The sequence below is a fragment of the Chiroxiphia lanceolata genome, chromosome W (assembly GCF_009829145.1).
Source record: "Chiroxiphia lanceolata isolate bChiLan1 chromosome W, bChiLan1.pri, whole genome shotgun sequence".
NCBI classification, from domain to species: Eukaryota; Metazoa; Chordata; class Aves; order Passeriformes; family Pipridae; genus Chiroxiphia; species Chiroxiphia lanceolata.
The window spans coordinates 4,448,479-4,468,189 of NC_045670.1; positions in this window are offsets into that span (position 1 = coordinate 4,448,479).

Sequence of the window (19,711 nt, forward strand, 5' to 3'; positions counted from 1 at the left end):
CACGGCAGACGTCGGGGGAGCCTCTGCCACATGGACATGCACAAACAGATGCTACAAAAGCTCGGAGAGTGGTTGGTGGCTCTGGGCATGGCTGCTCTCTCGCCTCAAGCCAGGATATCCCAGGGCAGTGGAATAAGCAATTCCTGTCAGCTCACAGCAAAGATTATTGGGGTTTGCACTGGGGAAATATTGACGCTCCAGCTTCTTCTTCTCTTTTTAGAACTTTGAGCTTGCAGTTGGGTAGAAGGGCTGGTGGGGGAGTGGGAAGACACCCACTGAGGGACAGATCCCTTAGTTAGATGGAGCTAAACCCCTAATCTTGCTTAGGAATAGCTGCTGATGCTAAGTTTTCTTCTTTCCCTTCTGCTTTAGTGGGATGTCACATTTCACTGCAGTGTTTGTGATAGAATGGTATGTCAGCTGGAATGTTTTGGTTCTCACAGAAAGCATAAATGCGTTTTAAGGAAGGTATTTTTACATAGGTGAGGCCTCCAAAAAAACCCCCAAAACCCCAAAGGTAATATAAGTGCAGAATAAAGTGAACTTTGGAGTTTTCTTCTTAATTCTTGGGTAGAAAAGCCATCCCAGTTAGGGACAGCAACTTATTGCATTGTTGAAAAAAAAAAACAAACCAACAAACAAAAGAAGAAATCTTAATTTGTTCTCTTTCAGATTTGTTTTTGATCATAATAATCCTTCTAGTGAAAAAGGCTAATTTACTCTTTCTTTAGGAATATTTTGTGTGATTATCATAATATCACAGCTGCTGAAAAGGTCTAAAATAGGACATTGACCTTGAACCTGTTCCTGCGTTTAGGATGTGGTGCTTAACATTCAAGAAACAATAGAACCGCAACTCATTTATTAATGTATCATCTCAAAATGTTAACTCTTGCTCTGTAAATACATGCCACAAGGATTGTAGAAAGCTCGCAGTATCCCATGAAGTACATATGGTATTTTATCAGTGTAAATATCGATAAGATTTTCAAGATTTCTGCTGACAATACTCCATAGCTAAAGTAAGTTTTCCCTTTGGTGCTGCACTAGTTTATGATTTAATTGTTACTGACATTCCACCAGTCATATTATTAGCTTCACCAAATGAATATGAAATAATCGTGTATTAAAGAGAGCAACTGAATTCCCTCAGTCATCTTATCCTTGGCTGTCTGAGACAGTAATGCACTTCAGTTTCCCTACAGAAACTTCCAGTGAAAAAGAACTTGGGGTAATAGTGAGATATCCATATTGAAAGGTGTGCCTGAATTATCTCTAAGTAGAAGACCTTTTTTGGTGGGTGACAGGCAATGTGCCTGTGGCTCCCTGTGGGGTGAAGTCACAACCCCACAATTGAAGTTTGAGAGTTTTGGAATATTATAAAGTGTTGGGCCATTTTCCATGACAGCAATGGAGCTAATTAGATAGTTTCCATGGACACAACCTTCAGTTGTAAGGAGTACAAGGTTGAATCTGTTTGGCTGAGTGCAGGTGCTACATTCCTTGGTGTTTTTGTGGGAATATGTTTGTGTTGTGTGTGTGGGAAAGTAGAAGTTGGAGAACTTAATAAAAAGCTGCCTGCTGCGCTGAGCAGGCAGACATCTCTCTGGTTCATCCTAGTGTCTCATCATCCTGGTGTGTGTGTGTCGTGTGTCTTTCTTCCCCTACAGACTAAGGCCTCCGACAGGTACCCTACGACAATGGTGCCCTGTGTGGACCAGAAAAAGACTGTCGAGTATTGCCTGGGTCGCCTGGAGTATCACGACTGGAGGCAGTTGAACTGCGGGGCGAGGCGCAGCGAGGTCTTGGTGCTCAGGAGCTGTTAAAGCAGCGTGGCGCTGCAGGACCCGGGTCCGATCATTCTCTACACCTGCAGGCAAGTGTTTCTGCCGCACTTGGAAGGCACAAGTTGCCTGGAGAACCTGGGTGTATCTGGCACTTGGTAAGGCGCAGGTGAGCTCCTGAGAACTTTTTCCTAGTCACCATGGGGGCAGACCATGAGTGCAAACGAAAGGCGAGTGTTTATTGCCTGGAAAGCTTTGTTACAGCGTTTTGGTGTTAGACTGACGAAGCTAAGTCATGTCGCTTGTTACTTTTGTGTCTTTGGAATGGGAGAGAGGTTGTTTTGCCTGGGAGGACATTAGAGTGCTAAAGAAGAGGAGCCGGGCTGAGCCGAAGGGAGCCGAAGCGGGACCGGAGGTCGCGGAGCGGGGCCGGGGGCAACCGGACGGCCTCGCCAAGATGAACGCACTGCTAGCGACTCGGCAGTACGTGTCCAAGATGATCAAGGATAGCTATGGCATGAATGTACTGCTGATGGACCGGGACACGATCTTGTGAACATAGTGATTAATTTTCACCTTAAGGAGCTTTCTACGTCTCCTCCAGATGGTGCCATGCCTGTGTACCCAGGGCCGGGTGCCTGTGCAACCGTGTTGGGTCCACCCGCTGTGGGTGCCTGCAGGGTGGTGTCGCGTCCGCCTTCGGCGCCGCCGAGTCCATCTGTGCCTGCGCAGGCAGCGGCAGCCACACCGCGGCCCCGGCGGCAACGGCCGCGGCCCTGGGTGCTGGCGGACCGGTAACAACTGCGGTCCCAGGCGCCGGCTCAGGGTGGAGTGACCCCGACCCCGGCGCGGCCGGCAGTGGTCCCGGTAACGGCGACCGCAGGCCCCGGCGCAGTGGACAGTGGGGGGGTCTGTTTTCCCCCCCCGCTGCCGAAAGCCATGGTCCCGAGCGGTGCAGTGGGGGGACTGTCTGTGTTCTCCCCTGTTTTACAGCCCTCCCAACCCCACCATCCCCCCCTCCCCAGGACGTGTCCATCTACAGCTGTTCCTTCCCTCCTATGTATCGTTCTTTCTCAGCAGATCATGTAGCTAGCTTGCTACATAAGGAGAGCAAAGGCAATTTGACTTCTCTTCTTGATTTTTCTCTGAATGAACCCAACCTCTATTCCCCCTCCTCTCCCTCCCTCCCTCTCCCCTGTCCTCCGACAAATGCTAGTGAAAGCTCCCTTAACGAAGTAACACTTACTTCCAGGGGGGTCGAGTGCTCAAGAGAAACAGCAGACGCAGGGGGGGGCAGAGGACAGGAAAAGGTGAAGAAGGGAAGACAAAAGGGGGTAGTCCTGCCCCCTGCAGAAGTGGTTCTGTTGCCGTTACGACAAATAGAGTGTCCTTGCTCTACGAAAAAGGTTGAAAATTTCCAAGGTAATATCCTGTCCGTTCCCATCGTATTTGTCTTTTGCATGGAGAGTTGTACAAGATTTACAAGTTAATATTAGCAAATGTGCCTTAAATTCCCTTTAAGTTATGAGACTGATGAGAACTACACAACCAGTAACAACTTACGATGTGTGTGTGAATGATGGATGAGTGAGGTGGCCACCTGTGTATGATTAGAAAAAGATTGTGTGAAAGAGAAAAGCTACATCAATGTGTAACTGTGTAAACTTAAAAATACTTTCTGCCAGTGTCAAGAGTTTACAGAGATGTGTGACATGATTCTGTTGAACCATAGTGAGTCCTTATTCTGGATGGTATATGAACTCTTCAAATTCCCACCATGAGTAATTCCACTCTTATGAAAACTGGTGAGGTTTTAGTTATTTCAAGGCTAGCCCTGTCTGGCTAGCCATTTGGTCAGGACTGAAGTTAACTAAGAGATTCTTACAAAAATTTGGTGTTCTATTTCAGCCTTGTTTCAGAGGTTTATAGAGGTTAAATCTCAGGTGGAGCCTTTCCACTGATGCTGTTCTTTTTTCATGTGTCATGCTGCCCATGAGCTGTAGCTGTGTGGGCTATGCAGGAGGCGGGGTCGTTTGAGCTTTTCTGTGTTTTCCATGGTTTAAATCCAGGGTTGTCGATGTTGCTGCCCTGCTTGATCAGCCTGTTGCGGGGGGGCCTGCAGACTGTCAGGGCCATCCTGCGTCCTTTCTCAGAAGCATCAACAGCGTTATAGATAGTGTGTCTCTAGGCCTCCTGATTGGAGACCAGAGTACACCAGTTATGTTGATCAGTGTGGCCAGGGCTGCGATGTCGTTTCAGGGAGTCCTTGTGTCTTCTCTTCGGGGCTCCTCTCATGCGGCAGCTGGTGGCAATATTTATCGTAAAACAGCTAGTCCTTCATCCTTGGGATGTGCCCTGCCTATGGTAGCTGTGTTCTCAGAAAAATGTCTTCAATGCTTGTGACTGCTGCTTGTTCTATACCAGACGTATTGATCACATAATCTGACTGGTGGATGTTTAGTATTGTATGAAGGCAGCGTGGGTTAAGTGCCTTGTTAATCAGCCATTCTAGTAGCACAATTGCGTGATTTTGGGATTTTTTGTTCATGTTGCAGTCATTGATGCTAACTATACAAGGCAGATCTGTGCTATGGTCTCCACACCTTATCCTCCAGTGACAATTCCTGAAGGGACACGAATAGCTCAACTTGTACCTTTTCTGAGTTGTGTTCCCCAAGCAGAGCCTCGTGAGCGTCAGGATGGAGGATTTGGTTCAACTGATGCACCACAAGTCTTTTGGTCAGTGCCGATCTCTGCGCAGCACCCACAGCTGACCTGTACTCTCTACGATACTCAAAGCTTGCTGTCAGTTGTCCAGGAGGACAAATTTCTGCATTCGGGACCTGACGTAACTATCATTGCACGGACATCCTGGCCGACCTCCTGGCCTGTGGTCACGCCAGGGGTTTGGGTTGTGAGACTGCAAGGTACTGCTCAGAATTTTCTTTTACAACGTACAGATCCTGTGTGACTTCAGCAGTGGCTCATACCCACAGAAAAGCTGTTGGCCCTGCAACAGCTTGTTAAAGAGCAACTTGATGCTGATCACATTGAACCATCTCAGAATCCTTTAATCACCCCTGTCTTTGTGATAAAGAAAAAATCTGTGAAATGAAGACTTTTGCATGATCTCAGACGGGTGGTGCGGTCATGGTTACCATGTCAGCATTGGTTTATTGACCGCTTCTATGCTTCCTGCTGAATAACCCATTGTTATTATTTATCTGACAAGTTGTTTTTTCACAATCCAGTTAGACTCCATATAGAGAAAAATTTGCATTTTCAGTTCCATCTATTAATCGTGCAGAACCCTACGAGTGTTATATATATAGAAAGCCCTCTCCCAGGAAATGAAAATATTCCTATAATTTGTCAGTGGTTTATGATTCCAACATTATCTCCTGTAGTTTTCTGACTGTCTTTTGTTGTCATTACATAGGTAATATTTCTGCTGGCTGTGGCCACTGAGGATCATCTGGGTGTGTTGGAAGCTGAAACCAGAAAGAGTCTACAATCCTCTGGTCTAGTAGTTGCTCCTGAGAAGGTGCAGCGAGAGGAACCCTGGATGTATTTAAGGTTCAAAATTACATGGAAAGCAGCTATTCCTCAGCCAGTTCAATTGGATATTGATGTCAAAACTCTTACTGACGTACAAAAGCTATTAGGGTCTTTGAATTGGATTAGGTCCTATTTGGAATTGGCAAACACCCAGCTGGCACCTCTATTTGACCTACTCAAACATTCTGACAATCCTCTGGAATCAAAGGAATTGACTAAAAGAACAGTTCAAACTATCCAGCAAGTAGAGCAGGCTTTACATTCTAAATTTGTTTCGTGAATTGATCATTGTCAAATTGTCCAATTTTTTGTTTTTGCAGATCACAGTGTTCCTTTTGGGGCATTGGTACAGTGGTTTGACCATAGGTCTGATCCACTGCACATCCTAGAGTGGCTATTTTTGCCTTATTGGGCTCAAAAACTGCTCCTGGATTGTTTGAGCTCATAGCTCAAATCATCATTAAGGTTAGAAAAAGGTGTGTAGAGTGTACTGGCAGAAATCCAGCTCGCATTGTTGGTGGTGCCTTGGAAAAAAATGTGAATTGCAAGCTGCTTTAGCTGGGTTCCACGGCCAAATTTCTTATCATTTCCCTTCACATCCCCTTCTTAAGTTTTTTTTTTTAGGGAAATTCCAATTGGACAAAAACACTACGCAGCGCAGAGCCCCTCAATGGCCTTACAGTCTTTGCGGACGGCTCAAGGAAGACTGGTGAAGCTGCGGTAACGTGAAAGCAGAATGTGGATGGCAACATCAAATTGTTCATCAAGAGGCTTCTCCTCAAATTGTGGAACGTCAAGCTGTAACTCTTGCTTTTCTGTTATTTCCTAATCGGTCTTTAAATGCTATTACTGATTCTGCATATGTTGTTAATTTATTACAGCAACTCTGTCAGGCGGTGTTGTATTGTCCATCTCCAGGTCTTATTTTTCAAGTTTTGTTTGAACTCTGGAAAACTTTTTTGCAGAGGCCTGTTCCTTATTTTGTGCTACATGTTTGTAGTCATACCTCCTTGCCAGGTTTCTTCACAGAGGGTAATGCCCGAGCAGATGCTCCTGTTTTTGCTGTCGCTTTGAGACTTGTTCCTAACATTCACCAGCAAGCTGTGTTATCTCATTAGTTTTGTTTTTTTTTTATCAAGGTGCAGAAGCTTTCAGACGTCAATTTGGCTTGACTCATTCTATTGCTCGCCTCATTGTTGCCTCCTGTCCAGACTGTCATAATGCCTGTACTCTTTTCCAGATTGTCATAATGCCTATACTCCTACCTATTTTGGTACTAACCCTTGAGGCCTTAAGGTCTTACAGATGTGGCAATCTGATGACACTCATGTCAATGAATTTGGTAATTTAAAGTATGTCCATGTGTCCACTGACATGTTTTCCCATGTGGTGGTTGCTAATGCACATACTAGACAAAAAAGCCATGATGTCATTAAACACTTCCGTTGTGCTTTTGCTACATTTGGAGCACCCGCTCAAGTGCAGATGAACAATAAGCTGTTTTATATCTGTAAATCTGTCCAAATTTTCTTTGCTTTGTGGAGGGTCACTTATGTTACAGCTATTTCACATTCTTCTACAGGACACGTTATTGTGGAGAGAGTGTATGGTGCCCTGAAGCAATTGCTTCAAGAACAGAAAGGGGGAATGAGGGGATAACCCCCTCAGTCTCTAGGTTAGACAAAGCTCTGTATGTCTCAAACCTTTTGACCTTCTCTGGCGATTTTAGAGTTTCAGGAAAAATATGCTGTGCTTGGCAAAAAAACCTCCTCCAAACTGATAATCTTGTGTTCCCTGTGAGAACTGAGGACAGAGCACAGCATGCAGATACAGAATTTGTCTCTGGTCAATGGTCTGATCCACATGACTTGATAACTTGGGGAAAGGGATATGTTTGTCTCTACAGATAATAGTCCTCGCTGAATACCTGCACGGTATGTACGTCCTGCTGTTGGTCCTGGAAGTCGTCAGTGCAGTTCCTGACCTGTCAAAGTTCACTCCATGGCATAGTCAAAACGTGTGGGTGACTCTAATGAAGAAACTGAATCACACGACCTTTTGTGCATCACTGGCGTATCCAGAGCAACCATTTCACACCTGTCTTATTGGTGTTCCTCTGGGTGACACGGAAGCATCTCTCCTGTTGCAGGATGTCGTCCGATGGCGTGACTTATTGAAACGGGACTGTCATACTGTGCTTGGGTGTCTTGATCATGTTGATAGCTGGGATGATGTGTTGTCTGTTAACACTCCACTTCAAAAGTTAGTTATTTTAGAGTCACTGTTTGTAAAAGACTGTGTGTATTTTAATCATCATGTAGGTTATGATATGGAATGAGCACGTGGTGAGTCTATGGTACAGGATGTGTTCCCTGAATCATCTTTCTATAAAAATAGTTCCTTCTGGTGTCAGTAAGAATCCAACTTGGAGTACTCCAGCAGTGAGTGCACCTTGTCGACTCCCTACGGGAGTGTTTCTTCTGTGTAGAGATAGAATCTAGCCAGGAATCCCTGCACAGCCAATAGGGGGGCCTTGTACATCTGGAAGGTTGGTGGTTGTAGTTGTGTTGCTGATGCTGCCTTATTTAGCATCGTTCCTGCAAAGGGTCATGCAGGATACGATACGGGCAGTCTTTGTTGCTCTACTACAGAATAGGGGGGAATTGTGGGGTGAAGTCACAACCCCACAACTGAAGTTTGAGGGTTTTGGAATGTTATAAAGTGTTGGGCCATTTTCCATTAGAGCAGTGGAACTAATTAGATAGTTCCCATGGACACAGCCTTGAATTGTAAGGAGTACAAAGTTTAATATGTTTGGCTGAGTGCAGGTGCTGCATTCCTCAGTGTTTTTTTGGGAATATGTTTGTGTTGTGTGTGTGGGAAAGTAGAAGTTGGAGAACTTAATAAAAAGCTACCTGCTGCGCTGAGAAGGCAGACATCTCTCTGGCTCATCCGAGTGTCTCATCATTCTGGTGTGTGTGTCGCGTGTCTTTCTTCTCCTACAGACCAAGGCCTCCGATAGGTACCCTACGACAGCTCCCTTTTTCTTTCTGGGTTTTTTTCCCTTTCCTTTTGTCAGAGGCTTTGGAAAAGGTGTTTCGTCAAGAGAATAATATTCATTTATAGCAATGTGAATGGTTTCTATCCTGTACCAGTGAAGGCAGTCATCTAAATACCCATACCCATGCCCTTGAAAATAAAACAAGGAGAAAATATGGAGTATTTGTTTGAGACCAGCTAGATTGAATGTAGTTCAGTAACATGGCAAGGCAATTGCTGTTATTTCACAGAGACATTTCTTTGTATGCTGGAACTGAGGGTAGCAGCAAAAGCTAAAAGCCTTGCTCTGTGTCTTTGTGACCACACTGTGGATAAGTTCAAAGGAGCATTCAGAGATTGTGTTGTGTGAGCCTTTTTCCCTAAGATGAAAACAAGGAGTAATTAATGCTAAATCCAGCAGATGACTTTCAAGCAATAACTTGGTCCAGTTTGTCCAACTGTGTACAAACAGGTGAGGAAAATCTGGAACTTTAGAAGCATTAGTTTTTTACCTCATTAACAGGATATCCAGGGGTGCACCAAGTGCCTTCCAGTGAGAAGCACAAGAGACGAGTAGACAGTGACAATATTGTTCTAATGTTGATCTCACTGGAGCACAGAGTGAGATCACATCTGAGTTATGTTTCTTTAATCAGTGATTGAGAATAAAGAGAAAATCACATATTTGATGACACTTTCATATTTATTTCACACTCTTAACACTAAGGTATTTTCCAGCTGGACTTTGAATAAGGTTCCATGATATATTGCAAATTTCTATCTCAAGTTAGCAGTCTACTTCTTCACAAAGAAATTCTCAGCAGCTAACACCCTTTCATCATCTTGCTCTTTCCCTGATGGCTTGAGCTTGTTGCTCTTTTTGGTAAATACCCATTTGACACAATGCACTGGGCAGCTTCTGCCAAGTGCCACTGAATCTTACTTCTTCACTTGCCTTGAGGTAGTTGTGCTTTAAGAATCTGGCTGTTTAGATGCCCTGAAATGTCTATAGTATTTCAATGGGAAGAAGCTTAAAGATGTACTGTTTGGCACACATGAAAAATTACCTGCCCAGAGAGCCATGGAAATGTAGGTGCTGCTCAGTAATGCCCCTTGACTGGGACAGGCACTCCTGATTTTTTCCTTCCCCTCTCTGATTCCATTCCCACTGTTTTGTACAGACTCCTTGTGGTCAGATTTTGCACTGTAGAGTTTGAGAAGTTAGTGCAGATGTGTGTTTGCAGGCATGTTCTTCTTCTGTATTCCCTGATCAAATTCAGTACACTGATACCTAGCTTGAGCTTTTTTTCTCCCCCATAGTACTATTTTTATTTATTTCTACGGAACAACTTGAGAAAATTAAGGTACACTTAGCCCCAGTTTACTTGCTGCTCTAATCTCTTGACCTTTTTTTCTTTTCCCCTCCCCCAAACTGATGGGTAACTGTGAAACCCAAGCTCAGGAATGGAGTTGGAATTCCAGGTCCCAGTCTGGGGGTGGTGACACTTTCAGTCCCCGGGGGAAGAAGCAACTGCTTTGTTTATCAACATGCAAAGGACAGCATAGGATTTCTGCTTCTCCAAGCAGCAGCACTGGCAGGGAAGAGAGCTGCTTGCTTAGATGGAAGACGGTTGATAGAAAGGTAGTGATGGCTCACAGGGGGAGAGGAAAAACGTATTATTTGGGGGTATAAAGTGGGAGGGGATGACAAGCTAACAAGGTAGTGGAAGCCACGTGAACAGGAAAAGGAGGGCTTAGAGGAAGACAGATCAGGACCATCATGTTTCAGCCCCTGAATATCAAATCTTAGGAGATAATGAAAGAAAGTAGAAACAAAGCTAACCTGTCCTTTGGTGAGTTTCCAAATGGATCAGCTGTCATATTTTAAGGAGGGTGTATTCCAGGGAACTTAACACAGAAAAGTGACCATATCAAATGATACATGTATAGGGATTCATTATGGGTGATTTTTATATAAGAGAACACATACACATGCAAGGATTTGAAAGCATTTTGGAATAAAAACTATTGAAAAAGAGTCATTTTGTGTATAAATGTAAAAATAGACACCTGGAGAGATACTCAGTACAAACAATATATTGGAACCAGCCCCTAGCAACAGGCCCCAACGATGAAGAAAATTATGTTACATTGACCCCAAAACCCCAAAGCCCACAAATCTTTATTAGTAGACACACTGTTCCAAAAAAATAAAGGAGTGTTGGAGGCATAACATTGGGTGCTAGTGGTGTTTTTTGTAAAAGAGCAAAAGACTAGGCCCTCCCGAGGAAAAAAGCTGTCAGTAAAAGCTGTGCAATGCAGCACTGGATTGCATCTGTAGACCAAAAATACTGCAGTCTTTTACCCAGCAACAAATGCAAAACAACACACACTAGTGGAGGTGGTAAGTCTCCCTGAATGGGAGCTGTTCTTTCTTTCCTAACTCTGCAGGTTTCGAGGTTGCCTTGGCTTAGTGCATCCTTTCAGGATCATTGGATCATTTTGGATGGAGAGGTCATCTAGTCCAACTGCCTCAGCAAATGCAAGGCAACAGTAGGAAGGCAGAACTGTCAAACTTGGGAAGAGTCCACAAAGACCCTGGAGATGTGGCACGAGCTGGAGAAGTTTGTCTTTCTGGGATTCCACAGTGTCTTTGGCTGCAGAAGCAGGTTGTCCCTGTGACCCTGTGGATAACCCGTGCAGACCTGGACTCTGGTCTGTCTTGCTGTGAAATCATTCCAAAGAGGAAGAGCTGTTTGCACACAGTTCAGTTCCATGATATTAAATCCATTCACTTAGTTTGACTGAAGGCAAAAAGAAACAGAGAGTACTTCTATTTTTAGGATTTCCAGTTAGTTGACTGAGATCTGTTTTCAGCAGGTTTCCCACTGTTAAAGTTATCCCCTGCTCTAAGTAGTCAGACAGGAAATGCAATTCCTGAAAGGCCAGCAGATCGGGGGGGAAGTGTATGATAACCACTCTTGGTAGGCTAGAGCAGAAAGGAAGCCAGCATGTGACAGAGCCGCCTTTTCTCCAGGTCAAACACCCTCAACTTCCTCGGCTGCTCCCCATCACACTTGTGCTCCAGACCTTTCCCCAGCTCTGTTGCTCTTCTCTGGACACGCTCCAGCACCTCAGTGTCTTTCTTGCCCAGAGTGGCCCAAGCATAATTGACTGCCCAACTCTAGACGACCAAACCCACACTGTGTCCGTATCTGCTGAAAATCAAGATGTCTCCACTGGGTTTAGTGCAACCTGTAGGTCCCATTCATTAGAATTAAGGTCAAAAACAGGATAATATGAGAATTAGAATATTTTATGTTGCTCGTCTGCCTGGGTATTACTCCTTCCTCAGAGGTGTTACAAGATATTTCAAGCCCTCTTTGGTATATTTATTGCCCTCCTACTGACCACCATAATTCCTCATGCTAGACGTCAGTCATGGGAAAAAAATATAGTTGGAGGGAGCTTCCTAATGCTGCAGTGACAACTGGGAAGAACAAGTTTGACAACTTGTCAAACTGTCCGGTAGCTTGTTTCTAGATTTGTTCTTCCTGAGGAATACTCCACTCTCCCCAGCCCTCAGAATGAAAGAGAATACTTCAAAGATGACATGGGACCTCTGGGAGACAGAGGACAGGGAGGGGGCTGACCACTTGAGGGTACATCTCCATGGGGAGAGCAAGACAATGAGGATCTCCAGGGAAGCTGGAGAAGGGTCTGGCAGTGAGAGTGCCATGGTTGGGAAATGCTCACTCTGCTCGGGAAGGCATCTGTAGGGATAAGCAGAGAGACTGGAACTAGATTGAAGTGGTTCAGAAAGTTTCAAACCTCTCTTCCTATTGGTTTATCCTGTAGGTTGATGTGTCACTGCTTGAACTTTCTGTAGATCCTAAGGTGGCAGCAGAGGAAAGCTGCTGTGAAGTTCCCAGGGTGGTAAGCTGACTGACTGTAAAGAAGATGTCTTTGGGGATTCTTTTCCCTGAGGTTTTAAAAAAATTAATTTGCCTGGTTTTCACTGTTGTTTTTGCCTTCCCTTCTTCCTTACAGGAAGATGAGCAGGCAACTTTCTTCCTTTAGGGGTTTGTAAATAGGGAAAGGAGACAGACCTATTTTTTACCCCTTGGTAAGCACAGGGGAAGTGTCTATCAAGTACTACTTCAATGAGCCCAGTTTAGCCTAGCTATTCTCTCATTCTTTGCTTTCCTTGTTGCACCTTTCTTCCCTTTCCCACAAGGATGCTTGTTTGGCATCTATGGAAACTATCAAAAGATTGGAAGAGGATCTTTTAGAGAGTCAGGTCGTGCCAGTCCACCTGCTAAGGAGGACAGACAGGGCAGGAAGTAGAGTAAGCCTCTATCAACTTGGGATTTATTTGATTGATTGGATAAATAAGTGCTGTTCTCTGAAACTTCCACTGATTGCCCTGAGCAAGACCCGTATTCAAGAGGTTGACAAAGCAAAGCCTCTGTTTTACCAAGGACAGGGTTTCTCATGCTTTCCCCTATGGCAGCGCCCTCTCTGAAAGGCAAGGCAAGTAGAAAACTGTGGGCATGCCTAGTATGACATCCAATAATCCTTAGAGCATCTGTAGGGAGAGAAACTTCACAACAGATGAGATACACACTAGAGTGGAAGAAGCAGTCTCTTTTCTAGTTTGGAAACTATCCCGGAGACTGCATTTTCCAGCCATGAGACTAGAAAATCCACTGTATTTGGAGCATGTATGCTTCTTTCCTGTTTTATCCCTTCTCAGCCACTCGTGCCAGAGGCAATATTGAGGAAGGAACTGGGTTTTAAAAAAGACAAAATGCAAAAACTTATTTCAGGCAGTAAGTTCTTCTGGGCAGGGCCCTCTGACTCTTGGTGTGTTTCCCTCCATGTGCTCAGCACTGGCACAGGGCACACTGAGTGAGGTCTCCAAACTTTCCTGTAGGTGATTACGTCAAAACTTATCCCCTCCCAGGGCATCACAAGATGATGCTAATCAGCTCTTCCAAGTCAAAGGATACTTCTTTTCCCCCAGGGCAGAAAAGATGGAAACATGCTACCGGTGCAACAGAGGGACAGCAGAGGCCCATTCTCTGCCATGGCAGCAGTGACCCAGACTCCCTGTTTGTCCTCTAGTCCCTCTAGGAGCCCTGAGGTTTCCCTCTGGTCCCCTCTGGCTCCCTCTGCTTGGAAAGTCTTCCAAATCCATTCTGGTGAGGGGAGGTGTTGATGCAGCAACAGCAGATGCCTCGTGGGATGCCTGGACACCCATGGGGAGGTAGAGCTAAGGCCACTCATTCTGCGCCCTAACCTGGCTGCGTGCTGGGGGGACTGCCCTGAGGAGAGACAAATGAGGCTTCTCCTGGGGAAAGTCTCAGCCAGAGCTCAACTTCCCAAACAAGCCTGGGGCTGGGGGTGTGCCGAGGGGGAAGTTGTCCTGCAGGCAGCAGCACAGGATGTGCAGGACGCAGTCTGCTCAGGACGCGGCACATCTGAAGGACATCATGGGTTTGGGCCAATTGTTGCTGCTTTATTAAATCACAGTCACCTACAACTGGCTAAGTGGTGACAGAAGAGCAGTGCTCGTAGTTTGAATCATGGCTTTTGCTCAAGATTTGAAGGTATCAGGATTCCAGTTTTCCTGCCTGTATGAAGGACAGTGTTTCTTTTTTGTGATAAGATCTATGCCTGGAAAGTTCCCCAGGCAGCCACCAGGCCCCAACATGGCATCAAGGCGGTTGGCAGCAGTCCCCCCAACACCTGCCTCCCAGCCCATGCCAAGCCACAGCCTTATGCACAGCCCCAGAGCCCTGGATGCCAACATGTCTGTCCCTGACGCCACCCTGCTCACCAGCTCAGGTGTCTCACACAGCGCCTGGGAGCATGGGAATGTTGGAAGCTCCTCATGGCTGTGGATGTCGGTGCCAGAAGAGCTTCTGGCCTGAATCAAGGGCTTGGCATTGGTCCTAAAGCTGCCAGGACGCAGATGGTCTGTTTTGCCAGGTTAGAGATGATTTCACTGCTGTCTGTCTTCAAGGGCTGAAGGGTTGTGAGAAAAAAAAAAGAGCCGAGATGAAACTCCAGACATCCCCTCCAGCCCATGTTCCCCCCTCACCACTGCAGATCTCATCCAGTTGCTCTGTGCTTTGGTTTCTCAGGTACCCATTTTCCAGCTCCAGGGGGACAGGGTCAGTCAAACCATGACAACTTGGCAGAGACATCTTCAACTGCTTCTTCCTCAACACCGCTGAGCCCGGGTGGTCTCTGAAGAGGCAGATGGAGAAGTCCTGCATGTTGCTGCTCTCCTGGGAGGAAGGAGGAAAGGTGATCTTTGGAAACAGTGGTCCCCTGCCCACAGTGAAGGGGAGTGGGGATGGTGGCTGAGGGAGATGCCCTGGGCTCAGATTCCAGAGCAGGGACAAGTTGCACTGGGCTGCAAGGCCCAGAAGCCACAAGAGCCCAGGGGAGCAGAGCCTGCTGCCAGAGCTGCTGACAGGCCTGGGCTATGGGGCAGCTCTCACTGCCCAGTGCCCATCTCAGGGCTCACGCTCCCACATCAACCTTACCATGTCGAGGAAGTGCAGGAGGTTCTCCACTAGATACTCATCGGTGGGGCTGGCCTTTTTCTTCTCCAGGTTTTGATTTATCAGTCTTTTCAGGATCGTCATGACCTTTGTCTTGAGGTCTTCTCTGCCAACCCACAGGAGCTCCATCACGTGTGGCACCAGGAACTCCAGTTTTCCTGCCTGTATGAAGGACAGTGTTTCTTTTTTGTGATAAGATCTATGCCTGGAAAGCTCCCCAGGCAGCCACCAGGCCCCAACATGGCATCAAGGCAGTTGGCAGCAGTCCCCCCAACACCTGCCTCCCAGTCCATGCCAAGCCACCGCCTTACCCACAGCCCCAGAGTCCTGGATGCCAACATGGTTGTCCCTGATGCCACCCTGCTCACCAGCTCAGGTGTCTCGCACAGCACGATGAGGCCTTCGAGCACCTGGGAGGTTGGGAGTGTTGGAAGCTCCTCATCCGTATCAGAATTGTCATTCCAAAGGTCTTCCAAGTCTTCATCCTTGTCCTCCCACTCAAACTTCACGCTAGTGCCACTGGGCAATGGTTGTAGAAGCAAGCACAGTAGTGAGACCCTGGCAGAGTCTGCAGGGCTCGTGGCAGGGGATCAAGTCCTTTTCTGGTAACTCACAGTCAAGTCAGAGGTGAAGCTGCTTTCTGAAGAAGCGCTGAGACTGCAGGGCCACCAGTCGACCCAGAGCATGACAGCGAATGGTCATAATATCCTGCCTCCAATCTCGGGCTCCGAGGAGATGCTCTGCCACATTTGCATGGCCACACTGCAAGGCAGAGCACTGTGTCAGCAGGGCGGCCTGGAGTGCAGCGTGGCCAAGGTCAGCCCAGGTGCCTGGGGGCTCTGCCTGGGCAGGCAGCAGGGTACTGAGCTGGTGTTCCCCTCTAGGCTGGGAGCAGCACGGTGGCTCTGGGCTGGCTGGGCCAGTTTTGTCTGCTGCGGGCTCGGACAACCCAGCAGGGCTGGAAAGCTTGGTGGGATGGAGAACCCCTCTCCTCAGGGCTGTCCTGCATCATTCCTTGGTTCTGGGAGCCAGAGAGTCTCAGGCTCCCTCTTCCCCACAGCCAGTAAACCCTCAGGCTTTTCAGGGCCAGTACCTGTCTCCTTGTGGAGCGATGTTCAACAGTGTGGCGACTACCTTCCTTGGGAAAAAGTTCACTAGCAGCAGAAACAGGGAGTGGAAGCACTCCTGCACTGATTCTCTCTTCATGCTTGGCAGTCTTTCATGCAGGAAGCTCAAAATCTTTGGCACCTGAAAGGGACACAGGTGAGGAGAGTGCTGTCACGATAGTGCAGCCTCAGTTGCCCTTTCCATACCACTTTGCTGCCTTTAGATGCCTTCAGGTGCCTGAGACACCTGGGTTTGGCAGGGAGGGATGGAGAGAGGAACAAGGCCTTCTAGGGCTGAAGGGCAGGGCAATCCAGCCACAGGCCACTTACATCCATCAGGAAGAGGCACGGGTGAACCGTGGCCAGCCACAAAATCTCTTCTGCTATGATCCTGCACCCTCTGTAAAGGTTCCACCCAAATGGTTCAACCCATATACGATTCTCTCCACTTATTAGTTCATAATTCTCTGCATCTTCCTGCTCCAGAGCTGCAAGGACGATGTGCGTCCTCTCCGAGCGCGTGAGGTATCTTTCAAAGGGCTGCGGCAGGAAGGAGGAGAGCAAAGATGTCACCCCAAGCCCCCTGCTGGTGCTGCTTAGCTGGGCAGTGAGAGCAGCCCTGGCCACAGGTGCCCAGCAGTGCCGGCAGCAGTCCCCACAGTCACTGCATGGGGGAGGACGAGAGCAGAGGCTCCTTAGGCTGAGGCAGGAGGGCTGGGCTCATGCTCACGGGGTGCTGGCCCTGCACAGGACCAGAGGTCACTGCTGGGCAGGAGAGCTGCAGCTGCTGCTGGGACACCAGCAGAGTGCCGCCCTCAGATAGTCGCTGCTTGGGGACAGCAGGAACCCTCTCATCAGGGACACTGAGGCCCTGTCAGCCCCACTGATTCTGGGTGCCTTTGCTCACAGGAGTGCCCTGATGATGGCACGGACAAGAGTCTCAGCAACGGGAGAGCTCATTACCTTGATATGGCACTTTCTTCCGAAAGTCTTGCGGAAGCAGGTGATTTCACCTTCCACATGGCGCACATATTGTTTTCCCCTTAGCCTGGTCCTACCTAAAGAGCAGGGCAGACATGCAAGTCAGGGATAGCAGCTTTGCCATCAGGCTTTCCAAAGCAGCCCCAGATCTGCTTGAGAGATAGCAGACCAGAAGGAGATTGTGGAGGGAGGGGGTCAGAGTGGGTTCCACAAACAGGCAGGGTTGAAGATGGTGAAAGGAGCGGGGAAGGAGAGCAGCAGAGAACAGGTGCAAGACTTGAAGAGAGCACTCCACTTGTACAGCAAAAGAGAGCTGGGATGCTACGGGGAGCAGCCAGAGGGGCAAAGGTGGTCAAGCAGAGAAGTAGAGCTGGGAGGTGATGTCTGTGTGCAGAGGGATGAAGGCCACCACAATGCCTCTTAGCTTTTTGTTTACAGATGAATTCGCTGAGGTGCTCAACAGTCGCCCAACGTCCTGAGAATGGTTGAAGGAGGACAAATCCCAGCAAACTGTCCAAGGAGGAATGGGATCTCGATGATAGTGGAGTCCTTTTTGTTTCAGGTGGTCCCGTGGGAGGGAGGGAGGGAGGGAGGGAGGAAGAAGAGCAGCAGGGTTGAGGGCAGGCAGCTGGTGCCAGGGCCCTATACCCGAGAGTGTGCCAAGGGCTGGATCCCTGGGGAGTGCAGGTTTTGCAGGACCCTGTGGTCCTGTCTCCTGGAACCGTCAGCTGGGCAGTAGCCCTGGCAGGGAGAGTGGCAGGGGAGGGGCACAGTCTGGTTGGAGGGTTCCTGGGCCTTACCTGCCGTTGGGAATAGCTGTCCAACCATCTGCATAGTGTGTAAATCCTCTCCATGGCTTCTTCCCACACGGTGATGATATCATATCTGGCAAAGTCCACCAGCACCTGAGCAAAGAGAAGCTGCTGGTGAGCCCCAGGAGGAGACACCCGCTCCAGCAGCAGCAGCAGCAGTTCAGCTCGGCTCCAGGGCGGGACTTGTACTGTCCCTTAAGGCTTCCTCTGAGCCCGAGCAAAGCCTGGAGTGGGGCTCCTGCCCCTGGGCTCCCTTGTGGGCCAGGCAGGAAGGCAGGTGCCACTCTCTGTGCTCCAGAAGAGCCTGGTGACACAGGAGGGGGGCACTGTCCCTGCAGCGTGCTCTGCCGCCATGGCACTTGTCTGGGGACCACCCACCCAGGAGTGGGCAACCCCTCCCCCATAGGGTGAGGAACAGCCCCGGGACTGCCACTCTTTGCACAGGCCAGACCTGCAAGATGTTCTGCAGCTCCTCGTCCAGTCTGGAGGGAGGAGTGTTCCGCACAATTGCCGTCAGCATGGGGTCCAGGGCTCACAGGGTCTGCAAGGAGGACAGAGAGCGGTGGCAGTGATTCTTCACCCCCAGGAGACGCATGTGAGCTCCCGGTGCCAGGGAAGGAGAGCCACCCACGCTGCCCAGGAGAGACCTAGGAGCAGGCAGTCTACTGTGAGCAGACAGCAGATGCCATAGGCCTTTGCATTCCAGCAGAGAGAGATCGGGGAGCAGAGAGAATAAAAACTGGAAGGAGAAAACAGGAGGTGCCTTTATCTCCCTGAGGCCTGGTACCCAAACCACACTCTTACATTTCTTGGGTTCTGGCCTTCTAAATAAACTTTCTGCATTCTTTCCACTGCCTTGGCATTTCTGAGGATCCATGCGTATCTTACTTGACACACAGGATGACCAGAGAGCAGCCCAGAGGGACTGGTGGCTCCTGGAGCTCAGCCAGCACTTACCTTATTCCTGAGTGCATATCCATCCCACACATGGATGTCCCATTTAGGAAGGAAGAGAACAACTCTGAAGCAGGTTTCTAGGAGCCTTCTCGTTTTGCCCTCCAGCACCTCGTTCACCGCGCTGCAAAGAGGAAGGGTCCAACTGGACAATGGTGCCGGGGGAAGCGCCTCCAGGCCTTGTGCAGGGGGCGGCAGTCCTCTGGGGAAGGGGTCCCTGGGAGTGATGGGCGGGTACCTCAATCTTTCAATGGCAAAGAGGGCGAGGAGATCTGCACTTCTGTGTGCTTCATCTCCTGCTCGCGGTGGTCCATCTGCTCGAGCAGATCCCTTTCGCGGTCGTCCTCGGCACACTCGTTGATACAGGACTTGGCATCCAGCAGCATCTGCAGAGCACAACGCAGCTGGGACCTGGTAGCTGCCAGCACCCAGTGCCACCAGAGCCTAGCCCCCACAGGGTGCCAGTGCCAGGGGGCCTTGCCCCCTTCCCCAGAGCACCAAGTGTCCCCTCACCTGGATCCTCTCGACCACCTCATATCTGCGGCAGAAGTGGACCAAGTGCTGGGATGAGCCACTGCTGGTGGTACTTCTGCACAGGTGCACGACTTTCTGAAGAAAGGTGGTCTTGTGGACTAGATTCTGGCAGCCGGAGGACAGAGAGACAAACGGGGAGAGTGAGAGGGGGGAAACGTGGCCAGCGAGACTGGAGCCCTGAGGTGCAGTGGCCTGTGGGAGCAGCAGCTCTGCCCAGTCAGCACCCCTCCAGTAGCCCAGCAGCAGAGCCCCCGCCTTAGATGCTGGCACAGCTGCTGTCCAACTGGCCACGCTTACCTCTTTGGGGCTGTCAAGGGCCTGGATGGAGTCTACCACTTCCTGTTCTTCTCTGGACAGAGGGAACAAGC